The sequence below is a fragment of the Myxocyprinus asiaticus genome, chromosome 20 (genome assembly GCF_019703515.2).
Source record: "Myxocyprinus asiaticus isolate MX2 ecotype Aquarium Trade chromosome 20, UBuf_Myxa_2, whole genome shotgun sequence".
NCBI classification, from domain to species: Eukaryota; Metazoa; Chordata; class Actinopteri; order Cypriniformes; family Catostomidae; genus Myxocyprinus; species Myxocyprinus asiaticus.
This window is the reverse complement of record NC_059363.1, coordinates 46,385,830-46,404,862: the sequence shown is the minus strand read 5'-3', so window position 1 is coordinate 46,404,862 and position 19,033 is coordinate 46,385,830. Positions and strand designations below refer to the sequence as shown.

Sequence of the window (19,033 nt, the reverse complement as noted above, 5' to 3'; positions counted from 1 at the left end):
GATGTCCCAATGTGGATACTGGATTTGCACTTTTCAGAGAGCTCAATAAAATATTTAAATCATATTTTGCATTTGTGAGATAATATAATTGATTGTGTAAAATAGGCACATAATATCAGAATATCGATCGCAGGCCGCTGAATCGAATCGAATCAAATCATTGGCAGATTTTGAGGTATCCGCAACCATCGGATCGCGGGATAAGAGAATTGATACAAGATCATATCTTGATGCAATTTACACCTTTTTAGTTTAGTTTTTCCTCTCAATGAATTCAAAATATTGTCAATATTTTCTCCTTTTTCATAGACTTGTTAGGGGGGCGTACGCCCTTTAGCCATCACAAAACGCAAATATGGTTGGGTCAGTGATGTGACACTCTTTTTTTTTTCAGATCTATTAAATTATTTAAAAATTACATTTAAAAAAATGCAGTTCACACAAAACATTGACTTGAAGACACCTCTTCTATGATAAGCATATTTTACATTTCTGAGTTTAAAGTCATTTTGATATTTTTTTCAGGGGCTGAGAGTCAAAAATGTCATGTGGTGTGTCTGTCCAGAGACAGTAAATAAAGTCCAGGTCTCATTAAAAGCTGTAATTCGTGGAAAAATAAATGTAAGCATGAGTAGAGCAGAATAATATTTTATTAATATTTCTTTAAAAAATAAGCAGTGAAACAAGCAGTGTTGTGTTTTAAAATATGAATAATATTTAAAAACACTTTTGTCGGGGCCTGGGTAGCTCAGTGGTAAAATACGCTGGCTACCACTGTATACACGCAATTTCGTTGTTTATGTTGACAAAAAACATAAAACAGACCGGAGTAAAAATAAATAAATACAACAATTTGCTATTTTCACATTTTGTTCAGGTCAGATGAATTAAAAACATATTGATATTTTTGACAAAAAAAATTCATGATATTTATTAAAAATATTTTTTACCTTGAAAATGACTAAGTTGTTTACTCTCAAGATAGTGTTTTAATACTTTTTGCTTGATGGTTAAACCACATGACATTTTTAAAGCCACCTGAGCTAAATTATGTTTAATACCTGTCTCTAATTCCAGTGAGCATGGGGAGAACGGCATATAAACTGCCACACGATCAGGAGAGAGAGAGAGAGAGAGAGAGAGAGAGTGTGTGAGTGAGTGAGTGAGTGAGTGAGTGAGAGGCACAAGGAAGGCCACAGTGCTCCTGAAGCTGTTGCATTTAATCTATTGTGTTTGTGAAGCTGATGTGTTTAAGAATCTACGTGCCAGTGAAGCTGATGAGTTTGTGAAGTTGTAAAGCATTGAAGTGGCTGATTAAAAGTCATACATGAGCCTGGAAAACCCGCTTCCCTGTGTTCTCCTTCCCTTCTGCTGTGAAGTTGTGTTAAACCATTATTTATTTATTTATTTATGTATATTTGTATTTAAATGCTATAAAGGTTTTTCAAAAATGTATGAAACCAAATTGGACACAAAGATTACATTTCTACAAATCCATTTACATATTAGCGTAATTCATGTTTTAAAGTGTTCAACATATATAATATTATTTTAGAAATATGTATAACCCAAGTAAAGTAATTAAAAGTAATTAACTTAAAGGAATCTTTCACACAAGTATGATAACCCTGATGCCGTCTCACTAAACTTGTATGACTTTCTGTCTTCTGCGTAACACAAACAAAGATATTTTGAATATGATGTGAATATATCCATACAGTGCAAGTCAATGGAGTCCAACACTTCCAAGCTCCAAAAAGAACACCCAGACTATATTTATTGCAATTATTGGCTGCTGAGAGCATGAAACAGATATATAGAAACCAATTGGTGGACCTATTAATAAATTTAAATATTTGATTTGATTTAGTCTTTTGTTTAATTTGGAATGATAATGTTTTTTATAATTGTTATTTTATTTTGTATGAGCAGTTGTGGTTCAGTATTGAGTCTCCACATGTAAAAGCATTTGAGAACCACAGTCTCTGAGCATTCTTTCCTGTAAACTGATGAAAGTTCATCTACAATCCACTCTGAATGTCTTTCACTTACTATCTTTATCACAATAAGAAAGCGCACATGCTGATAAATGATTAAAGAAGAAAACAGCAGGAGAAAGTGAAGCGGAGACCAATAAATGAGTGCTGATAAAGGCCTGTAGCATTGACTCCAGTTGAACAGACCTCATTGTTTTCCCAGCTTTCGTCCCATATCACCTGAATCTGGACAAGCGCCACATGGGCCATTTCCCTCGACTACTAAGAGCCTTTACTATGCTGCTGATTGTTAAATGAACGGTAAATGAACTGCTGTAAGATGATCCTTCATTTGTCCCTCTTCAACACTGATGTGGAAACAAAAAATAGTCTATTACTAGTAAATAAATGAGCCTCTTTGTGTGTGTGTGTGTGTGTGTGTCTTTCCTATAAGAAAGACACTGAATTGAATTAGATATAAGTAAAAGTATGATCTCATTACTTATTTTTTTAAATATCTTGGTCCGTCTTTTCAATAAAATGTCAAGAGATTGTCACAGCTCTGATGAGTTTGCCAGTTTATTCTGTTGATTTGTTTTTCTCTCTCCCTCATGTCTCGCAGGCGGAGCTGGCACGCATGATCAGTGTTTCCATGGGAACATTGATCATCCCCAGGGAAGCGCTAACCATGTCGCTGATTAACGTGCTAGCTACACCTGTTCCACTCTGATTGCACTCCCTACTTAATCCTTGTGTGCCCTCACTGTCTTCGCTAGATTATTGCTTGTGCTGTCAAGTGGCTAACCCTGCTCTCTTTGTCTCGTTGATGCTTTCTTGCATATCTGGTGGTTGCCTGTCTCTGCCCACGTGTCGGGAAGTGTGGTTATCTTGCCATACGCCTGTCCTCACCACCCACGAATCGCCAGTGGAGGATTCTTCGTATCTATCCGCGTGTTGGGAATACGACTGCCTCCTTCATCTGGACTTTGCTCTCTGCACCACAACACGCTTCTACAGATTCTTCCGACGGATCTGCTCCTGACTTCCACAACGCATACACCTGTCTACGAACACACTCCTCATTTGCCTGCTGCGTGGCCACTAAGCACACACAGAGTTGTTCCTCGTCTCCTGCTACTGCAGCTGCTGCTGATATTCCTATACATCTCCAGCACAGTTTATGTTGACATTTGTTGTTAATAAATCCTTGAACTGTTCTTCTGCTATTGGGTCTCTGTCTCACTCTCGCTCTGACAGAATAATCTAGCCAAACATGGACCCAGCGGAGGAATCTACTCTTCGCTCCACCCTCTCGCAGCAAGGAGCTCTGCTAGAGTGTCAACAAGACCAGCTTGCTTAACTTACCTCGGTGGTCCAACAACTCTGCCCTTCTCCCGATCCTGGCCCCCCCTCCTGAAACACCCCCATCGGCCTCGACGGTTCACCACACCCCCTGGCGTCCAGAGGTTCGCATCGTCCCTACAGCTTCGTTCTCAGGTGAGGCGTGTTCCGTTAGCGCCTTTCTGTCTCAGTGTTCACTGTTCTTCACCCTACAGCCCTCTATGTTTGCCTCTGACATGAAGGACACGTGTGTTATCACGCTCCTCTCCGGAAAAGCTAGTGAATGGTGAACTGCCATGTGGGACAACAGGCATCAGTGTTGCGCGCACTTATGAAGCTTTCTCCTCTTAACTTCACAGAGTATTTGATCGCGCAGCTCAAGGTCGGTAGGCAGGGAGGGTCTTATCCGGACTGTCCCAAGGAGATCGGCGCATTACTGACTATATGATTGAGTTTTACACCATGGCTGCTTCCTGCGAGAGGAACAACCACACCATGTAGGACCTGTGTCCGACGATGTCCAGGATGATATTTATCCTTTGGATCTCCCCACTCGTTTTGATGACTTGGTGGACTTGGCTATCCAAGTCGATCAATGCCTGACTCTATGCTGTAATCACCGCTGATGCCACTTTTCACCCTCTCGAGTGGCTGACCATTTCCGCCGACCCACTACTTCAACCAGGTCACCTGAATCTCGCCCTGATACTGAACCCATGCAAGTCAGGAGAACCCTGATGTCACGTAAGGAGAAACGGTGGTGCCTAGTTAAGGGACTTTGCTTTTCTTGTGCCCAGCCGGGCCATTTCTCTTCTGCCTGCCCATTAAGACACCGCTCGTCAGTAGGAAGGGGGTTACTGGCAAGTGCAACACCTTTGAACAAAGTCCCCGGACTTTGCACTCTTCTCCCAGCCCGGCTGCTATATGGCTCTGTTAGCCACACGGTCTCGGTTCTGGTGGATTCTGGAGCCAAAGGAAACTTCACTGATATCAACTTGGCCTCTAAATGGCACCTTTCCAGGGTCCAGCTGGATGAGCCCATCACCGCCCACACCCTCAATGGCACGCCCCTGTCAGTCATCACCCAGTCTACCAAGCCAGTCACCCTCATCTCTGGTAAACATTCAGAGCAACTGTACTTTTATCTAATACGATCCCCATTGACCCGGTAGTATTGGGACATCCATGGATGTAACGTACAACCCACACATAGATTGAACAACCAACACTGTTTTTGCTTGGAGCTCTTATTGTTCATCACACTGTCTTAACTCTGCTGTCTCCCCTGTCCAGTCTTGTGTTTAGTTGTAGGATGAACCGGCAAATTTGTCTGGAGTGTCGCTGATGTACCATGACGTATTTTAGGGTGGTGTTCAACCGTTCCCACGCTGCGACCCTCCGTCCTCATCGTCCGTATGACCCGGCACCTCTCCCAGTGATTAAAGTTCTCAGTCACTACGACAGAGTTCTGTCAATAGAGGGTATGCACTGACATCACTTTTCCACCGGAACACGCCCCCTCAGTCGGACTGAGTGACACAACATGGTTGCCTTTAGTAGGGGAAACTGCAAAAACGGGAGTAAAACAAACGATTATCTGCTTAAATTAAAGGCAGTTGGACTCGACAGTGATCCTTACAACTTACCAAAGAACCAGTGGTCCATGGACATTGACATGTGGCCAGGAATCAGGTTTCCTGACATTTATATGTACCTGATTTCAATGCCGGGAAAATACACAAAACAAAGCCTGAAGGCGTACAAAAGCCTTGACACTTGGTTGTACTTCTAGGTGGGATTTGTTGGTGAAATTAAAGTGACAAGGACACCAATGGATATTCTGGTTGTATGTGGACAGGTATGCACAAATATTTTTATTGTATTACAACTTTTATTTGGAAAACTGTAAGCTAGCTAGGTCTAGTTTGTTTGTAGCTAACACTGCCACTCACTAACGTTATATATTTGTGGAGGTACAACACAGCCAGAGAATGAATGAATATAAGATGCTAAATATTTAGTTGATGAGTAGTCAATACAATATATAACCTAGAGTATGATTTTCCCCCAAAATTCAACATGCCTGACACAAAATGGCGACTGCAAATCCACGTTTCGGTGCCTGGATTCCAGTTGTTTCTGCAAATTGCAGCGATATGGTTTCACTGCCAAAAAGCAGACAAAGCGAAAAACACTCTAGACACTTTTGCACAAGAATTGCACTTTTTGTTCTTTAATGGTTGTTTTATTTGTATTTATTTTTTTGTTAAGTGTTAAAGAGGTTCACTTAAAGAAAACTCTGTCTGGTGTTATAAAATAAATAAAAACATATGCACTGAAAAGTTATGTAGATGGTTGATTATTGTATGACTAAAAAGCATGTCAAGCATTGCAAAAAATATTTGTATTAGTTTTATTTCATAGATTGAAAACAGCTTTGAAACTATGCAAACTGGCAACAGAAAAGCTGTTCTAAAACATCTTCCCTTAAAACGCTATTGGTCTTGAGTATTTAAATAAAGTGTCAGTTAAAGGTATATGAAAAAGGTTTTCAGTCAATTTTTTTGCTTTAATCCCTGCTCTCATCCTCTGGGATGGCTGTATTCGCTCTCAGCTCCCGAGAGGGAGGCCATGAACAGGTATATCAATTACTCTCTGGCAGCCGGTCTCATCCACCCTTCCTTGGTCGATCGATTTGTGTTTGTTTATCTTGACAATTTTGTGATCTTCTCCCAGAATATCCAGGACCATGTACAGCACGTCAGGCAGGTGCTTCAGCGACTGCTAGAGAGTCGACTGATTGTCAAGGTGGAGCAGTGTGCTTTTCATGCACAGTCGGTTCCATTCCTGGGGTTCATCGTTTCATCCGAGGGAGTGCGTAAAGTCAAAGCTGTCTCCGATTGGCCAACCCCAGATTCTCGCTAGGCATTTCAGAGGTTTCTGGGGTTTGCTAATTTTTATCGGAGGTTCATTAAAAACTATAACCAACTTGCCGCGCCTTTGACGGATCTCACCTCCATCCGCACTGACTTTTGCTGGTCCTCAAGGGCTGAGGCTGCGTTTTCCAAGCTAAAGTAGTGATTTTCTACCGCACCTATTTTGATAACTCCCAACCCTGCTAGTCAGTTTGTGGTGGAGGTCGATGCATCAGAGGTTGGTGTTGGAGGGGTCCTTTCGCAGTGCTCTCCCTCGGATGGAAAGATGCATCCGTGTGTGTTCTTTTTGCACCACTTAACACCGGCTGAACGGAACTACAATGAAGGATACCATCCAACCTGCCTCTCGAGTGTTGGACATAGTATCCTGGGAGGTTGAGACTAAAGTCTGTGCTGCACTACGAAACACCACGCCCCCCCGCCACATGCCCAATGAGCAGGTTATTTGTTTCATGGTTAGTTTGGACGCACGTCCTACAGTGTGGTCACTCATCCAACATCACTTGCCACCCAGGGACTACCCGCACCCAGGCACTCATTAGACAGTGTTTCTGGTGGCCATCACTTGCATGGGACGTACGGCAGTTCGTTGCTGCTTGCCCCATTTGTGTGACAAACAAGACCTCCTGTAACCCCCCGGCTGAGCTCCTCCAACCGCTGTCTGTCCTTTGAGACCCTGGTCATAGCCATGGATTTTGTAACTGGCCTCCAGTTTGTCATGGCAACACAGTCATTTTGACTGTAGTGGACGGATTCTCGAAGGCGGCTCATTTCATTCCCTTCCCCAAATTCCCTTCAGCGAGGGAGACAACAGTAGCGGTCATAAACTACATCTTACGAATTCATAACCTCCCGGTCGATGTGGTTTCTGACAGGCCCCCAGTTTGTGTCACCTTTTTGGTGAGAGTTCTGTCGACAGCTGGGGACTACAGTGAGTTTGTCCTCTGGGTTCCACCCCCAGACAAATGGGCAAGCGAAGCGGACTAATCAGGAACTGCAGAAGACCCTGCGCTGCATGGCCTCCCATAACCCATCTTCTTGGAGCGATAATTTAGTCTGGGTCAAGTATGCTTATAACTCCTTGCCGTCGTCTCCGGGCCTATCGCCCTTCCAGTGTAGCCTCGGCTACCAGCACCCTCTGTTTCCCGCTCAAGAGCCCAATGTTCAGGTCTCGTCCATACACGCCTTTTTGCAGAGATGCTGAAGCACCTGGAAAGCAGACAGAGAAGCCCTTGTATGGATTGGCGCTCGCATCAAGAGGTCCGCGGACTGACCGGTCTAAGCCCCCAGCTTACGTCTGCAGGCAGAAGGTTTGATTGTCATCCAAGGACATTCCGCTCCGACTGCCTTCACGTAAGCTGGATCCCAAGTTTATTGGGCCATTTCCCATCATCAAGGTCATTAATCCGGTGGTGGTCTGCCTCAAATTACCATCTCACCTCAAACGTATTCACCCCCTTCTAAATTAAAATTCACTCTCTAAATTAAAACTGGTTTTTAGTTTCCAATTTCCTCTTCCATTCTTGAATGATTCTGTATAAACTTCTAGCAAAAGTGGAGCCAGTACTGTAGCATAAGATATAAAAAATTCAGCAGCAAAGCCATCTGGCCCTGGAGCCTTGCCTCTAGGCAAGGCCTTCATTACCTCACCAAGCTCCTCCAAGGTTATCTCAGAATCAAGATAATGTTTTTGCTCAGTTGTCAGTTTAGGGAGTTCTAATGGTTTAACAAAGTTTCTGATAAGTTCATCAGTAGACTAAGACGTGGAACTTTAGAGATCAAGATATAATTCTTTAAAAGCATTATTAATATCAATGGCCGAGGTATAAATTTCACCACCAGCAGATTTCAGGGAATGGTAGAAAAAGACTCTCTCTGCTTTATATATCTAGCCAAAAACTTCCCTGCTTTGTCCCACGACTCAAATTATGACTGTCTTGCCTTAAATAGCCAAAACTCCAAGATTTTTACACATCCTGTGAAGCATCAGTGTTGCTCTAGGTGGCTTGCACACATTTGCTTCACTATGATCAAGGATTGAGTCCATCAAAAGATTAAAATCTCCTCCCAATATTATATCATGAGGGGTGCCAGCGGCTTGTAACATCCTTCAAGATCTATAAAAAAAGCCATGATCATCAGCGTTTAAATATTAGCCAAAATCAACCTTTGCCCCTGAATTTCTGCTAAAACAATAATGACTCTTCCTAATTTATCTTTAATCTGTTTGAGACATTTGAATTGTAGATGTTTACTTATCAATGTAATGACTCCCCTACTCTTACTTGAGCCAGCACTAAAGAAAATATGCCCACCCCATATCATCCCAAATTTTTCAGCTTCCTGCGGGGAAAGATGTGTTTATTGCAGAAACACTATATCATATTTCTTACATTTAAGAAAAGAAATAACCTTCCTTCTTTTTATGGGGTGCCCCAACCCATTTACATTCCATGTGGAGAGAGACAATCCACTCATATTAACATTTGACATTTTGACATATTAGAAAAAAATAGATTGTGTGTCAAAAATAGAATTATAAAGACCGCATTCCAACATTAGTGCAACAAACAAACCCCGAACTTCACCCAGAACAAAAAAAAAAAAAATAAAGCAGAAAAAAGACGTGTTAATCCTGCACACGACAGCACCAACCAGCATCCATCTCTAAAAACTAAAACAGTCCATGAACGCCTATGAGAGCCCCCACGACAGCTTTGCTGTCTGATTGCTCAAGTCCGGTGTCAGAATTACACAACAGAAAATAATCTATAAAACAAACTCCAGCCAATAGGCAGAATAAGCACACAAAATGTGTAGATTCATCGACATAACTGTCCCGAAGGTGTGTTCCTCCACAAAACGAGCTCCAGCCGCTAGCGGAAACAGCACATACACACAAAAAAAAAAGAACGCTCAGTTTCTTCGGGCAGTCAAATGAATGTTCAGTGAACTGGCCTATTCGGCTGTTACAAGAGTGTAACAAATTGCCCTAATTCCTCTAATTGATTTGCAAGAAATATTCCACAAAACAAACTCCTTCCAATAGGAGGCATAAACACAAAGAACATGCAGATTCATCCACAAACTGTCCCGAAGGAGTGTTATTCCACAAAACATACTCCAGCCATTAGGCGGAACCAGCACAAAAAGAAACAAAAAAGGTGCCCAGTTTCCTCGGATGGTCAAGTGAATGTTCAGTGAGTTAGGTCCACTCAGCTGCATCGAGAGCATCACACAATGACTTACTCATTCCATTGACTCTATGAAGGACTTCGCTTGCTTTGGGCATGTAAATATTTTGCGGCCATCCTTAGAATCTATTCTCAATTTGGCCGGGAACATCAGTGCAAAAGCAACCTTCCGCTGATGTTAGAGTTTCTTGCATTCTTTGAATCGATCACGTTTCTCTTTTGTCAAATTCGCAAATCTGGGAACAAGAAAATGCTGTGGTTCTTCCAAGAAAGACTTCCTTTACTCCTCATCTCGCGCAACATGAGATCTTTATCGGATGCTCTCAGAAATTTGGCCAGAATTGATTGGGGCCTGTCTCCCTCAGCGGATCTATGAGCCGGAACTCTGTGAGCTCGCTCAATTTCCAGCTTATGGCCTGTTATGTTGAGCAGACTCGGGAAGAGCTCATCTAGGAATTTCACCATATCTTGGCCTTCTTCGTTCTCAGGAATTCCAACAATTCGAGAGAACAGTTATGGAACAGGGTATATCGAATCTCACCTGTTTATGACACAAAGTATTAAAAACTAGCAAAGAGCGCAGAGCTCGCCGTTCACATTTCCGACCCTTGCATGGCACCATGCGACTTCCCGTTTGGAGCAACATTAATGTGATCGAAAGATGACAGAATTCTCTTTTTTTGGGTGAAATGTTCCTTTAATATTATAACTAGAGCCGTCAAATTTAATATGTTAAAACATGAAATCAATTAAATGTGACGAATGTGTTAATTTTTTTCACGCCGTAGACACATTTACTCATTTTGATATTATAACTATACATTCGGTTCTGAGTGAGTTCTAAGAACAGATGCACATATGAAAGTAATTCATGTTTTAAATTCTACATAAATAATGTTATTTTAGAAATGTGTAACCCAAGTAATGTATTTCAAAGTAATGAACTTAACTGAAAGTCTGTAACTGTAATCTGATTACAAGAATTTAAAATGTAATGCATTACTCTACTTATAGGTAATAGGAAATAATAGGATTACAAGAACTAATTGCTTTGTAATCAGATTACACCCAACATTAAATATAACATATGGACTACTTTAAAAGGGTGATAGTCTCCCAGTATTGTGATTATGTTGGTCTCTACTTACAAATGTTATAATTCATCACTGACCTCATGCGAGCCACTCCACCCTCGGTTATATTGTTTACGAAAAGACACCCAAAACCAACAGCAACTCGATTCATTTCTGCAGCGATGCAGGAGACACCCAGTGCGATGATACGGCACAGGCTTATTATTGTTGTTGTGGTGAGTATGGTTTCGCCCTTCCCTCCATTCCAGAGCCCAACAGCTCGTAATAACACTCCATGCTTGATCTTCCCTTGTTGGTGCTCATTTATGTCCCTCACTGTGAATATTCTGTGGCATTGATAATGGGCCCTCCCAGCAAACATTAAAGAGCCACAAATGCCGAGAGCAGAGAGCGAGGCAGCCTGTGAGGCCTGAGGTGCAGTCAGGACTCGTGTCTGCTCCTAATTGGGGGAAAATGCGTTGCACATGTGCTCTTGGCTGCTCGCTGTTTGAAGAGCAGTGCAAATGTGTACGGAGCGTGCTGTTTGTGTTTGTACATGTCTGTATGTGTGTACTGGAGTAATTAGTATGGGCCGCACACCCTGTGTTTCAGCTTGTGTTGTGTTTATAGCTGATTAAGGACAGATGTACTGTTCTATAACTCTGTTCCAAATCCCTAGTGAGTTGCCTTGCTGGCTTCTGCTTCATAAAATTAAATTTGACTTGTCCCTCCTTTTCTTTAAAAAAAGCACAAATCTGTTTTCCAGTGAGACACTTACAATGGAAGTCAATGGGGCCAATTTTTGGAGTGTTTAAAAGCAGAAATGTAAGCTTATAATTTTATAAAAGCACTTTCATTCATTCTTCTGCTAAAACTCATGTATTATTTGAGCTGTAAAGTTGTTAAAATTGTCATTTTTACAGTCATTTTAGGGTTTGTTGACATTACATTGTCATGGCAATGAAGTTGCAAAATTGTCTATTACTTTACACAGATGCGGTTAGTAAGTGATTTTATCACACTAAAATCATGTTAGTACACATATTGTTTATGTTTTGTGTCTATACTTTTGAAACTGTGAGCATTTTAATGTTTACAGATTGACCCCATTGACTTCCATTGAAAATGTCTCACTGTAACCTCGATGCTTTTTTTAAAGAAAAGGAGAGGCAAGTCGAAATTAATTTTGTGGTAATCAACATTATGACACAAATGCTGTCGACTGAGCTGAACTTGTATTGAACCCTGAACATTCCTTTAAGGCCACGTCCACTCTAATAGACATTGATTTTGCTATGTTTACGTTTCTCATCCACATTGTAATGTTGTTCTTCACCACTGACAACTAAGACTTTCAAAAATATTGTTTAGTACTGCAAACTTTGGAAAACAATGACATGAGCAAATGGAAAACAGAGTTGTCAACTGAAGACATATTAGCCTATGTGTGGCCTAAAGGGGGTCGCACAGCAGACGCATCTGGCAGACAACACACAAATCTTTGTACAGATCTTTTGTCTGTAAAATGATTTGATGCACCTCATCGTAGTGGTGCCACGGTATGAGTTTTTGACATTAGATCTTTTAGATTGACTTTTCCCATTTAGGCTTACAAAATCTTACAAAAAACTCATTCATATTATATATTTATACATTATATATAATATTTTTGACACGTGTAAATAAAGCATTTCACGGTTTTTAACCGTGGATTCTAAATTCTTATGGTTAAATTAACTGTTATATTTTTAATTGCAGTTAATAGTAAAACCGTATAATCACGTCATCCCTACCTCATCGACAGGTTTTTTGTGTGATACCTGTGCCTTGTCTTATCTGCAACATGGCATTGCACTTCTGGCCTGGTGTACGACCGGCTTAAGGCAGCATCTTAACAGTAATGGATCCTCATAAGAGACGCCCATTGTACAAAGGTGCCACGGTTTGTTCCTGGAAGGCAGCAGATGCCCTAACCCCGCCCCCACTCTAATCCTAACCAAACTGATCCTGTAAGGCAGAGGAGCCTGCCAGTAACAATGGATGACAAATTTCTCCCATTGCGATAAGAGACTGATTTGGAATGCTCTACATTGGCAGCAACTCTGTGTATCACACAAATAGCTCTCCTAATGCGAGACGTACAAGAAACACCCAACTTACTTAAAATTTCAGTAGAGTATGCTGGTAGCATGATGCTAAGCTAATGATACAGTCCTTTACCCCTTACAGACATTTTTTTCTCTTCCTGGAAGGAGTTTCTCAGTTGCAGTATATCCTGAGATTGACTTTCTGTGAAGGATACATGGAATGCTGCCTTGAGTGTTTGACCAAAATGAGGTATCTTAGAAGGAAGCATAATGCTGCAGCACACCGTTTGGTGCAGCTGTTGCATCTCGAGTGTGCTTATGATGATGTTGGGCCTCATGTATTCAGATAGAAGACAAAGGCAGGCCTAACACAGTCGTAAAACCTAACTCAGGCCCACATACCAAGTCATAAATCTTACTGATAAAAACCACGCCAAAATCAAACAAAGGGAGTCCAAAACAGACTACAAATCCCATGAAGCCTTGCTCACTAAAGGATCGAACTCTCAACTCCTATTAGATGAGGCACACGACAGAACGCACCTCAACCATGACATCATCAGAAGTAGAAATACCTCTGAAATGCTTCCGGGATTTGCTTCCAGCAACTTTGCCGCCGTGCGTAGATGCAGCTCATCGCTGACCTCAGGTGTAGCCTCGTGGCACAAGGAAGTAACATCCGACTTGAAACTGTGGCCATACAATCTCCATCTCACTGGACGAGTTGAGATTACTCTGTGTTCCACCGAACACTCTAACGGATCCAAAGGAGACCGCCGAGCAATCCGCATCTTCATCCGTTTACCTGCAGAAGTGAAGAGATAAAAGATTTCTCTTCCATCTTCAATCAAGTCGACATCGCTGATTACTCTGCCAGACTGCCGAGAATCAGCAGCCGTTCCGCCCGCCAACAGAGCAAGGAAACGGCCTCCCATCATCACCCGAGCCTCAAGGAACCAAGTCAGAGTTAAAGGACGGATGAACACACATTCTACGTCCTCATATGATTCAAGTAAGAGGTTTACTTCTGGGCAGAGATAGAATATTATACAGTTTATGGACCACCGAGTCCACTCATTATTAATACTCAAGGTATTAATTATCACGTATGAGATTTGCTGTGTTGTAGTCCAACCACATTGGACTGTTGTGCATTTCCACCATTGCGGGTGAGACCTGCACACTGAGTTTATCCATTAAAGAATCAAAGACTGTGGGACGGTTTACGAGCCGTCCACCGCGTCTCTGAGTGATAAACTAACAGCTGCTTTCTCTCCCACGATCGCGAAATCGGCTTTGGGGCCATCATTTAATTCTCTCTCTCTCTCTCTTGTACTAACCACACACACACACGCGCGCGACCCATCACAAACATTCTCGCACACATTTTTGGCTAGTAGATAGCTTCGTGATAAAGCTCAGCTTTGTCCCTAAGCTATCGTACAAGCGGATACACACGGTAAACTGGTAGACGCCATTGGCTGGTTTCTCTCCACCCACATTCGCGGACATATTCTCTGGCTGGAAGTCTCGCGTGACATACTCTCCACGAGAGTCAAGTCCGCCATTTTGTGCACGTCCATCCTTACACACACACACACACTCTCATGTGTTATAGGATTATTTTGGTTACCATATCTCATCATATCACTGTTTAGTTTGTAGTTGTAAGTTGTAAGTTTATTGACTGCATTATATTAATTATTAATTGATATTACTGCATAAATAAACTTTGTTATATTACAAAGAGAAGTGTTTTGGTTTGTTTTGAATACACCTGTGTCATGCTGATGGGATGTCAGTGCTCGGATTCAAGCCTTCATTCATTGTTTTTTTTTTTTTGAAAATCGATGTTCTTCGGATGTCAATTTTCCTAAGAAAACAATCTAATATTGAGACTGTTATACTATCTGGTTATTAGTCCCTGATTCCAGGTTGGTGCCCCGGCAATATTAATCCTTATTAATATTCTGTTGATTTTTGATAACTGATAATTATCTTTGATGATTGTTGAATTTGAAGGATCAATAAGCTAGTGTTAATTTTAATTAATGTTTCATCGATGTTAATGATTAGTGATTATATTTGATAATTGTTGATTTAAAGGATTAAAAAAGCTAACATTGATTCTCATCAATGTTCTATTGATTTTAATAATTAATAATTATCTTTGATAATTATTAATTATTGCTAATAACCAAACCCGCTCCTAAACGTAGCACACTACATTTACTGGAGCCCCATATGAGTTTTTAATGAGTTAGATTCAATTAATTAATTTAAATATTAATTAATAACTAAATAAATAATTAACTATTATTTCTGATAGTAACACTGATCTAAACAACCAGTAAAGCCCTACAATGAGGTTAGGAACCGCTGTAAATAAACTTGAAAATCAGCTCTGTTCCTCAAGCCTTAATTGAGTTCATTTTAGAAACAGCTGACAGCATCAAAGCCTTTGGAAATAGTGGTAATGTCTATGAACGTTTTCAGACATCCAGCCATTGTAGAATGTCATGTTTTGTTTGCGGAACATCAGGTAAAATTTTATTCTAAAACATCTGTATGTGGTTATGGATTTTTCAGAATGGTGTGATCTGGCCGCTGTCTGACAGCTGATGAATCCACTTTGAAAAGTGTCAAGAGGTCTTCAGTGATTGGGTAACCACCTCCAGATGCTCCTACATAACATTCTATCTGTTTGCAAATAAATGGATTACTTTTAAATACCAATGTGTAACTGGATAACAAACACTCTAAATAGCAGATTTGGAGTCTGCTTTGAGTAATTACATTGGATCAGTGTTGAACTGGAACTTCCAGATGTCATAAATCAAATTTATAAAGCCAGAGATAGCAGTCAATTACTTAAGCAATTGGTCATTAACCAGTGTAGAAAAAAAGGGTTATTTTGCTTTTGAATTGTAAGAGGTTTTTGGGTCTTTGAAGCACAACAGTCGGTTCCAGAAAGAAAAAACCCATTATCTTTCTCAATTGAGAAATTGATTTCTAGCAATAAATAATAAAACTTTCAAGACAAACCTACCATGAGCTCCGAGATTAAGTGATTATAACTGTTGACTCTCTCGTTGCCTGTCTTTCTGATGTTAAGGCCTGGAAGTCTTTAAATTCCTTAAATTTAAATGAGAGTAAAATTGAGATAATCGTGTTTGGCTCTTCAGGAGCCCCTAAAACTTCTCATTTAAATTTTGGTGTTTATCCTCTTTGGTTAAAACTTGTGTGAAAAATTTGGGGGTCTTTTTTGATAGTGCCCTTAAATTTGACAAGCAAATTAACTCAATTGTAAAATCCAGTTTTTATCAACTAAGAGTATTGGCTAAAGTGAAGTCCTTTCTGTCCATCAAGCACTTCGAAACAGCGATACATGCTTTTATCACCTCTAGATTGGACTTGAAATTCCTTATATTTGGGAATAAACAATTCTTCCGTATCTAGATTGCAGATGGTTCAAAATGCAGCTGCGAGACTTTTAACAGGTGTCCGTAAACGTGAACATATTACTCCTGTTTTAGTGTCTTTACATTGCCTTCTTGTCCGTTCTAGAATTGATTTTAAAGTGCTCTTGCTCGTATTTAAATTTGTAAATGGCTGAGCCCCTGCCTACCTTTCTGACCTTTTGTGTGAACACCGTCCAGGAAGAGCTCTTAGGTCCGCCAACCAGAGTCGAAGCTAAAATCTTGGGGTGATCGAGCATTCGCCATAGCCGCACCTAAACTTTGGAACAGCTTACCGACCTCTATCAGAACTGCTCCAACACTACATATTTTTAAATCTAAGTTAAAAACGCATCTTTTATCTATAGCCTACAACTAGTGATGTTCTCTGTTGTTTGTTATTTTATGTCCTTGGGTCTATAGTATTATGTTTCATTGTGGGTTTTATTGTATTTAAGAAGTTCTTGCGAACACATTGTACAGCACATTGGTCAACTGTTGTGGTTTTTAAACTGTGCTTTATAAATTAAAATTGATGATGATGATGATAAATGCTTCTGTAGAAACTAAGGATGTGCATGGTTATTGTTTTTAACAAACGGTTAATCAGTTTATCGTTGGGACGCATGAATAAAGAATGTTTTTTGCAATGGAATTTTCCCAAACACTACTCAAAATGACAGCAAATAAAGTGCACAGTGAGCTATGAGCCTAAATAGCACAATTATGCGAATGCAAGTATAGTCATGTGTGTGGAGTTACACTGCTGCGGTTTAATAGCCTCTTCAGTGTGCTTCGATTTTTAAATGGTTTCAAATCAAATGGCTTTGAACATCTAATTATTGTACATAAATATGCACACCAGAGGAAAAGGATAAAAACTTACCGTTTATCATGCGCTGAAACTTTGCTCAGTGAAAAACAATCTGGAATCATGTATTATGGTGTAACAGTGACATGAAGTCCTCTTTGCAACCTGAATTTCTTCAAAACGCAGCACAACACAGTGCAATGAATGAAACATCACAGCGTGAAGTTCTTTTTAACTTTACTTGGTGTCTAAAAATGCGATGATCATGCATGAGACGCCGAAAGAAAAAACAGTGAGATTCAGCGCAAAAGTCAATGTCGTCCGTCCAGTGCGTGTTAACAGTACATAGAAAAACAGCACAGACACACACAAAAGCATGCTTAAACAGCCCCTAACTCGCACTATTCTTGAAAAACTGACCCAAACCCTGCCGGAAAATCCGACGGTTTGTTGGGACTCATCGATTTCGGGTTGGGTTGAAAACCTCTATTGCATGTGTAGAATTACCAAATGTATTTTTGGCACGCCGAATAGTTAACCGAATGTCAACTGTTAGTACACTTCCTTAATAGAAACCACGAGTGATTTCAACTTCATTTAAAAAATAAAATAAAATGGTGTTTCATTTCCAAATTCCTAGTGAAAATCTACACTACCCATAATTCACAGAAGTCGCTGTTGCAATGGAGAAAGAATATCTTTCAAAGATTTGATGTCTCTAACCTGGCAAACTTTTCAACACATTTCTAGGCAAATTGATAAAAAATCCACCCTTGCACTCAGAAGTTAAAACAGGCAGCCAATCAGATTGGAGCTTACTAGAGAACTTCATCATGACTGTTTAAATGGGGTACATGGAACTAAACCATCATTAATGTGCTGCACTAATCATATAGACAGGTACACGTCAAATAATGTTTTTGACGATTGTGTTTTCCCCCAAAAATGCATATTTATCCTTTTGGCAATCACAAGAGCGATACCATGACATTTGGTGTAAAGTAAGCACAACACAGGCTTATAGTTAATATAGTGCCCTGATGGCAGCACAGTTCAGAGGGAGCAAGTATTGCCACACTCCATAAACTTTGTTTTCCAGCTCTGTTTTTGCAAAAGCGTGAGCACAGAGCAAAACATTCAAACACTCTTTCTCTTGTGTGAGCATTTGAGTGCAGCAGACGGAGGTGGAATGGGACATGAAACTCCCCCTCCTTTATACAAGACAGTCTTTACATTCACATATACTAGACTCTGTTCCAAAAGTGAGCTGCCTATGCAGTGCCTGCCTTTAAGGCATTGTAAGCACACTACCAAAGTGGAGACTGTGCCAAAAAGTAATATACCTTCTAAGTTATTTTCTTTTGGACAGTTTCTATTACCTGGTCTGCTAGAATCACATTACTATAGCCCCAGTCACACTTCACGCTCCATTCACTCCCATTCAAACGCATCCGAAACATGGGGGACCAGATCAAATTCCAAGTTAGAATCGCAGGCATCTTTCATGGAGAAGACAATTCCAGAATACATTGTGCCAAGTTTAGTGAAACAGTTTAGTGGCAGTTAATTATAAAATATATTTTATTTAATTCTGAAAATGATAAAAAATTGGTTAAATCTGAGTAAGTACTTTTTCACCCAATATATTTTTCTGCTTATTGGAGTATTTAGTCACTAGCTTAGTAACGTGCTAACATCAAACTCTACCAGATTCAACAGTGACTGAGTCTCATAGGAGTTTCCATTTCATTTCAGTTGCTGTCTTAGGAGACAATTGTCTATGTCGGCTGTAGACAGTGAGCCAATAATTAAGACAGATATGCCCTTTGTAGTGATTAGTTAAACAGATGCTTCATTCCAAATCCTATAACGATGTTCTTCTTCATAGTATATTAACAGTCAGATTCATATAATCACAGCCATGTTCACACTGCATATAATCACAGTTGTCACTCTTCTTCTGAGTGTTATATCTCATAGGTTCAAGAGTGACTTATGATAATTTAGCGGATTCACTCTCTTATTTATATGCAGTTGTCACTAATGTCTGGCTAATGTATCCTTTTTCATTCCTGTTTTAATTTCTTCATTAAAAATCACAGATGTTCTGAGTAGATGATTCCATGAAGGAGAGGTGTGTGTCCTCCCATTTACCAT

General features: G+C 40.4%; 1 pseudogene; it reads left to right on the top strand.

Annotated features, from left to right (window-relative positions):
• LOC127411130 (tubulin polyglutamylase TTLL5-like) overlaps positions 1 to 19,033 on the top strand; it is a 138,197-nt pseudogene that overhangs the window by 47,072 nt on the left and 72,092 nt on the right.